This window comes from Bidens hawaiensis, unplaced genomic scaffold (genome assembly GCF_021521415.1).
Source record: "Bidens hawaiensis isolate Kalapana, Puna unplaced genomic scaffold, B.hawaiensis_p1.1 tig00055813_1, whole genome shotgun sequence".
Lineage (NCBI taxonomy): Eukaryota > Viridiplantae > Streptophyta > Magnoliopsida > Asterales > Asteraceae > Bidens > Bidens hawaiensis.
The window spans coordinates 15,771-24,350 of NW_027506347.1; the positions used below are offsets into that span (position 1 = coordinate 15,771).

The 8,580-nt window shown below is 35.2% G+C and overlaps 1 pseudogene; it reads left to right on the top strand.

Annotated features, from left to right (window-relative positions):
• The first annotated feature begins 5,340 nt into the window (after positions 1-5,340).
• On the top strand, positions 5,341-6,722 carry LOC143617600 (uncharacterized protein At4g06744 pseudogene; annotated as a pseudogene).
• The last annotated feature ends 1,858 nt before the right edge of the window (positions 6,723-8,580 follow it).

Below are 8,580 nucleotides of genomic sequence, written 5' to 3' on the forward strand. Positions count from 1 at the left end.
AAGGCCCAATATGGCCCATTAATAAAAGTATGACATGTTATCGGGCGTTGACACGTGCCTATGGCTCACTACACTCATATACAACCCTCTTGTAGCAACGGGGACATGATAAATGCTATAATGACCACTAATACCAATCAAGGCCCATTGATGAATGTATAACATGTTGGGCCATTGACACAAATCAAGGCCAAATAAGGCCTATTGACGAAAGTATGGTGTGTTTCAGGCGTTAACAACTAACCATGACTAATGACAGTCCTATACAACTCTTTTAGAGCAATTGTGACATGATAGATGTTATAATGCTAACACCGATCAAGAACCAGTATGACCCGCTAATGAAAGTATGGTTTATTGGGCGTTAACACTGATTACTACACTCTTATACAACTCATTTAGAGCAACTATAAATATCACTTGTATTTATTTTATATGTTTTTATATTTAAAATACAATTTTCTTATATTATATAAGTTTTAATTAGTTGTTATATATATATATATACCCACTAACAACTCTTTATTTTAATTATTAAAAATAAGTTAAATTCATATTAATTTCACTTCCCTCAAAATTTCAAATTAAATTCAACCCCCTCTTTTATTCAAAAAATTTTGAATTACCCTCATATTCTTAAATTTAATTTGACCACATATTTAACCTGCCTTTTTTTCTTTCTCTTCATTCCTTTTTATTATTCTTCTTCTTCTTCATCTCTCTACACCCACCATAATCCTCAATCATTAATTCTCTAACTCACTCAATTCTTAACCAAATCCTTTGATTCTGGGCTCTAATCTAATTATTTTTGCGAGAGGAATTCACGTGTGGTGTCGATTTTCATCAATTCTATCTCGTTTTTTGCCGGATTCGTGTTGAGTGTGAAGAACCCTAAGAACCAAGTTTGGGGATTTTCAATTTTAAGTGTTATTTCTTGTAATTAAAGCTTAGTACATCTTCTTCCATCGCTAAAAAGGTATGTATTTCACTTGTTTGATGACAACAGTTTGCTGACAGATTCATTTTCGTTTATTTATTGGTATGTAACTTGATGTTAAACAATGATTACTTAACGATTTTTGATTCTAGGATATAGCACTATGAGTCTAGTTTCCAGAAAGATAAAGTTTGTAATTTTTGGACACGTTTCAAATAGTTTTTATGATTTTACAAAAACACTGGTCAAAGCTGATTCAGGGAGTTATATTTTGGTCTGTCTTTCCGACACCATAACTCCCTATTGACAAAACCAAACGGGTTGTTTCCAGTTCTGAAAGTTAGTATTATGAGTTTTGAAGACAATCCAATTGGTCTTGCACAATTTAGATTAATGAATAGATAGAACCATTATACAAGTGTTTGTTGTGCAATCTGCTGAACTGTTGGTACATACCTTTAATGGTTAAATTATTGTGAGTTTTGTATGTATGAGAAAAATATTATAAATTTTTTTTGAGAAACCTAATTCATATATTCTATTGTGGTAAATTTTGTAGAATTTATACTTAATCTTTTCTTAGTGAATAAAATCAGTTTGTACATGCTATAATCTGTCTCGTGAACTAAGTGATCATAAGTTAAGTTGTATGATGAATGTTTGGTTGATTTACCATGATACGATGTGTGAATACATGTTAGGACTTTTTAGTACAATTGACATTGATTATTTTCACCAACAAGTCGTCGATTCAAGTTTTTGTTTGTGTATACATTATGTCTAATGTGATTGTGCGTGATAGTCGTCGTGCTTTGAGGTTTCGCCTCACATTAACCCTTTACTAGTTATGATGCTAATATTTTAACAATTTTAGGTTCAAAAAGTTAGAGCCGAAATGGAAAAAGATGAAAAGAAGTCAAGAAACGAGTTGGAAGAACGAGCGCAACGAATGGAATAAATGAAACAAACTTAAGGAAAACGAAGAAAGGAGGCGAAAACAATTTGATTAGTTTATGAGAAAGTTTGAGGTCGGTAGTAATTAGTTGTAGTTTCAAATATTTTGAATTCATAACTTATTAGTGAAGGTTTGTTAATGTAAACTTGTTTTGAATTTATGTTATTGTGTTTGTTAAACTTATAAAATAGCCACATTTATCTATGTGTGATCAAAAGTATGATAATAGCCACACTTTATATTACAAAAGCATTATGTGTGACAAACGGTAAGACAATGGCCACACCACAAACTACAAAAGAGTGTTTGACTGGCAAGTTCACATTTTTAGCCACATTGACAATAACCTCCAGTGTCTATATGATATGATTAGCCACACAATACCTTACTATGTGTGACGAAAAGTTTGATAATAGCCATACTTTAAATTACAAAAAGCATTATGTGTGACAAACGGTAAGACAATAGCCACACTATAATCTACAAAGGAGTGTTTGGGTGGCAAGCAAACATTTTTAGCCACTTTTAACGTAATTTCTAGTGTCTGTATGATATAATTAGCAACTCTATTTTTAATTTAAGTGGCCATTTCTTTGCTATATCCACACGGTATAGGTCACAATGCAAGCTTAACACAACCCTATTGGCCACATTATTATAAAATTCATGTGGCTGTATACGTGCAATGGTCACTCATAGTAAATAGCCATGTGGCCATTTTCTACCGTTTAGCCACACTTATTGGAGAGGATTCTTGATGGCCAGCAACTAATATCTGTACCCTTTAGCCACACTTATTACCACATAAGGCCACTAAAAACTGTGTGTGACCATATCATACACGGTGTCGCGACCTTTGGCCACATATGACCTGAACCAAATGTGTGTGGCTAAAGGCCTACGGCCACACTTTTTTCGTGTGGCCGAAGGTCAATTTTCACGTAGTGTAACAATTGGTTACTGATTAACTACTCAGGACACCTTCACCAAAACACTACCCGTTTTCGGCCCGTCCTCGTATATATGCCAACCACCAGGCAACTTTTTTTAAGCTTCACTAATATCCTAACACTATAGCTTACAACATATATAACAAACGTGGACTCAAAACTATTAATTCGATCAAAACATGTTTCACTAAATGGATATATAATATACGTTGAATTATTTCACCCTACAAAATTATTCTCATAAAGGTACTTGAAGAAACATGGAATGGATCCGGGGATTTAGGACCCTACCTCCACAGTACTGTGTGAATGCAACAATGGCATATGAGAGCGCACATACGAAAGGCAATGACAGCATTGCTCAACATCAGTTATAGGAACCTGATAAATAGAACATGACAATACCAAACAAGACATCATCCTGAATAAAATACTTATCATCAGTGGAACATCCATTTTTAATATGGCTCCTATTACGAAGAAAGAAAACATACTTAACATGTCATAAAAACACCCATTTGTTCTCGACAACCCCATATCCCAAAACAGCAACAATACGGCAAATCCGCCTGGGTAAAAATTGGCATGCACTTTCATTGCTAACAACGTTAATACATACACGTGACACTAAAACATACACACAATGTTCCACGTAAAAGGAATCACCTGACATGAAGGAGAAACACTAAAACTTAAAATCAAGACGAATAGACGATCCACGAAGCATAAATTGCCAAATATGCTATATATGTACAACTCACTAGAGATGGGCATACAAACCGGTTAACCAAACCGAAAACTAAAACGTAACCGAATTGGTTTTAACCTGATTTTACAAAAACTGGTTTTAAGAAGCTGTAAACCACCGGGTTAGGACCGGTTTGGAGTTTTTATGTGTAGTCGGGTTAAACCCGACTGTTTGGAACCGGTTTGATGAAAACCGCTTTAACATGGTTAAAAAACAGTTTTGGAGATGTAATGGCGCCGCTAACTTAATATACATTAATGTGTATGGGTGTAATACTATAATTTCCAACACAATCATTTAAGGCTCAACAATATGCCTTAAATATGGCTTATCACTATCAATTCCATTTTCTGTATATTTGATTGAATAGGAAAATATGTTTGGGAAACCGGTTACCATAATAAACTCACAGCCAGTAACATTTAAGTACTTAATTGTGCACCTACAAGGAAATAGTCAAACTTGGATAAGTTAAGTCTTTATTTTTATTTTTTTTTTAATTCAAACAAGAAAAACCGGTTTAGAATCTATTTAAACAAAACCGGTTTGCAACCAACCCAGGCCAATTCAACCGGTTTCTAGTTTTCAATGCTTTAAACCGGTTCAGGTTCTAACCAGTTTTGACTGAATACTTTCGGTTTAACCCGAAACAAGAAAATGGTAGGAAATACTTGTTGGCAAATATGTTTTGTGTAAGTACTAAGTAGGTATCACATAACGTTACATGCTACATTATCTACAAACTGAAATTACATTTTGTAAATCACCTGATGTATACCGTAACGCGTGTGCGTCGCAACATGCTGATTCAAAAGCTCGTTCATAGTTATATACAGTGTTTTAAAAACCGGTTCGTACCGGCCGGTTGAACCGGCAATACCGGATTTCGCATACTAGGCCGGTATTTTTGGACGGTTTGCTAGAACATCAAACCGGCGGTTTTTTCTAAAATACCGGTTTAAACCGGTTTTAAGTCCAAGAGATTTTTGATATTATGCGGCCCATATTTTCTAAAAATTCATTTTAACCTAGCGATTAACATCGAAATGAGTAAACTTTTGGCTTATTTTTTTGAAAATCAAGTGTTTTTGTATTATTTTTTATTACGGAATAACTTTTAGATTATATTTTTATTCAAATCATATACTTTTGGGTTATTTTTTTAAAGAAAGTTGCATTTATATGAAAATGCAAGGTAAACTATTCAACCCGGTTGAACCTTCCGATACAAACCGATTCAACCGGTTGTACCATTTTTTAGCCCAATCCGATATGAGTAAAAAACCGATTTTTAAAACATTGGTTATATTGGAAAAATACAATAAGGGAACCCTATATACAAGAAGTATAACACCTTTGTCGTTTCACTTAAGAGTTGGAGAATATTTATTTTATATTATTTTGTTTATATATTTCTCAATTCTCATGCTCATACAAAGTCTTCATTCTAATTATTGAAGGGATTTCTACGTTGAATCCATCTAAAATAGACAAAGTTCACACGGCTTCAAATAATTTATTGTGACTATGGAGAAAGAAAAGGAAAGTTTAACCACTATTTGTATGTTTAAGTTATTAAACAAACCAAATACACATTTAAATACCAAAAATGACCACAAATTGTTTTGTAACAATTATATTTATTTAGAAAACATACCACTAGTGGGACAAAGGTTACATCTATATTATTATGTCCGTGACTCTCTTGATCTTTATAAAACACATTACTAATTTTCTTCACTCCACTTTCTAGCTTTAACAAAAAATATGGCTGGTGGTCATACCCTTTTATTCTTCATCTTGATCACACATAACTTCGCCGTAAATGGCAAACAGGTTTCTCGGACAGACCGAGAAACCATAGAGATAATTATCGGTGGGGGCGGAGGTTTCCCTCCGTCACCACCAGATTATCAAAATTGTCCCCCTCCACTTCCCCCTCCGTGCCCACCACCACCAAAACCAAAACCACCGTCACCTCCACCGCCATCAGACTTTAAGAGCCCGCGGTTAGCCCTAGTCTACCCTGTCATTCAAGCCTTCAAATTAAAAGTCAAACACGATCCCCTAGGAATCACTAAAACATGGACAGGCAAAAACATCTGCCAAGACTATAAAGGATTCGTGTGCAACACGGTTCCTGATAAAAACCAAAAAGCACTCGCAGGAGTCAAGTTCAACAACTTTAACTTCGGCGGCCCTGACCTAACCATCAACGACTTCATAACCGGCCTACCCGACATCGTTTTCTTCCACGCAAACTCCAACAACTTCACCGGCACCATCCCGACCAATATCAACAGCCTTCGATACTTCTACGAGCTCGACCTCAGCAACAACCAATTCTCGGGCAACTTCCCGTACCAAGTCCTCCGCGCCAACAAGTTATTATTCCTCGATTTACGGTTCAACAAGTTCGCGGGCGTAGTCCCACCCGAAGTCTTCCTTCTCAAACTCGACTTATTGTTTATTAACGACAATCACTTCATTCAAAAGTTACCCGAAAATATTGGCAACACGACCGCGCTATACTTAACACTCGCTAACAACAAATTCATTGGCGGGATCCCCGCGAGTATTGGACAAGCTTCCAATACTCTACTCGAGGTTCTCTTCTTAAACAATCAATTAACCGGTTGTTTACCATACGAAATTGGGCTTTTAAAGAAAGCTACCGTGTTCGATGTAGGAACAAATTGCTTAACCGGCCCGATCCCGCATTCGTTTCAGTGTTTAAAGAGAATGGAGATTCTTAACTTGAAAAACAATAAGTTCTACGGCGAGGTGCCGGAGGCGGTGTGTGGGCTACCCGCGCTATCGAATTTTACGCTTTCGAATAATTATTTTACGCAGGTTGGTCCGCAGTGTCGGAAACTGATCAAGAATGGGGTTTTAAATGTGGATATGAACTGCATTTTGGATCTTCCGAACCAAAGATCGCGGGCCGAGTGTGATCATTTCTTTTCGACGATTTGGGCTTGTCCGAATGAAAAGTCTCTTACTTATGTACCATGCTCGCAATATTCTAGTGGTGAGTGGGAGTCGTTGGATGTTGAAATGACTTCACCGGCCAGGGCGCCGGTGCAGGCGCCAAGGCGGGGAAGTTATGACGCTCTTTCCCCGCATTGACTCGTCAATTGACGAGTGTATGATTAGTGTAAAGCTGTCAAAGTGAATGTTTTGAGTAAGTCAAATAAATATTCTTTTTCAAATGTTTGGAAGTTGAAAAGTGTAAAAGATTTCATACTTCACTAATACGAATATGATGTATTTTCATATAACTTTTATCCTATCTTTAAATAAATTATCATATAATTATAAGAGGTTTAGTAGTATTGGAGACAGTTTGACAATCTTGTGTTAAATTAATGAAATGTTTGATTTAAATCTATAAATCATTTAACATGTATTAAAACTTAACTTAAAAGGCTTCATAAGTCATTAAAAGTTATAGACAAATACTCTTTTACCTCTAGGCTCTAACATATTTAAAGGTAAGACCATGAGTAGTAATAAAGCCCCACCCCTGACCGTTATGCGTCAGGTAGCGTCAGGTCAAAGTTATGGTTTTTTACAAAAAACAAGTGTAGTCATAAAGCCTCCATAACTTTGTTTATTTGTTTTTTTTTAATTCTCATGCCTATTACCAACGTTATCTACAAAACGCCACACAAAAACAATTAACCAAAACGCCTCCATAAAGCCGGGGGGGGGGGGGGGTTCCCGGCTTTATGACCCCATAAAGCCCTCATAAAGCCCCCACTACGGATGGTCTAACGCGTTGAAGAGGCCGCTAATATTACAACCACTTTATCAAAGACAATTCCATGTAAAGGTAAGAACGGTCGGTAAAGTTGCATGAAAAATTTCTTTTTATATAGGTCGATATCAAATGGTCTTGTATTAAAGTGTGATTCTTTTTGGGAAAATTAAAACATGAAATGTAAATAGAAAGATTGCCATTGTCATGTTATATGATATCGAGTTTTTTTTAAAAAAATGTGTGGTTCTTCAGAGGTGACTGCCAAGAATAAATACAAAGAATTAAAGACAAGTTTAACTATTAAATATATAGATATAGATTGTTACGACTATGCTTGTTCAATTATTGCCAATACCATGTACACTTTTTTCAAAATTGGCAACATTAAGAGACGAACCTTCTATTAAATTGTTACAAATTAATTTAGAAAAAAATATTTATTTATTTGTTCATTGATAATTTTCATCTTCATTATTGAAGACAAGATGTAGAGTGATGGACTCACGATATAGTTTGAAGTACAACTTTTATTGATTGTGAAGTTTATTACATCTTATTATTTCTTTTAGTGGTTTTCACTTGTGTTTTCTTACGTTGCTAAACATTCTTCACATTGCACCTTCAAAACAGTGAAACATCAACAAGCTTGAAAATAAGTGTTTGTTATGAGAGTATGTTTGTTGTGGTCACAAATTAAATGTTACTGTTGACGAGTTACATAGCTTGATGTTAGCCCCTCATTCGTCTTGTAGGGTATGGCTTAAGGTGGTATTATAATAGTTACGCGTCTAGACATGGGTTGCCTTGTGTCGGGTCATAGCCTACTTGTTGTGATGTATTCTACTGATTTGGATGATTGATTTTTGCAAGGATGTTAAGGCTCGCTTTATCTCTTATTCTTCAAAAATTGTCCAACACCTTTTCATATGAGTTTCATTTTTTACTATAAAAGTCAACAAGATTAAAAGGTAAGAGAAGCTAGGGCTTTTGAGTTCTATTAACTAAGCCAAACTTTAGAATCAACCTTTTTAGGTATTAAAAGATATGGTAGAAAGATTCTCCTCTCCAATAACTTATTCACTACCAAGATTGATATGAGTATCTGTCTTCATGCGTAAAAACCTAATTCAGCTCAACGTAAACGTGAGAGCCTATGAAGCAAATTATCCTCCTTCTTGGTAGGAATTCTATAAAATATATCAAAAAGAAAAAGAAAGAATATAA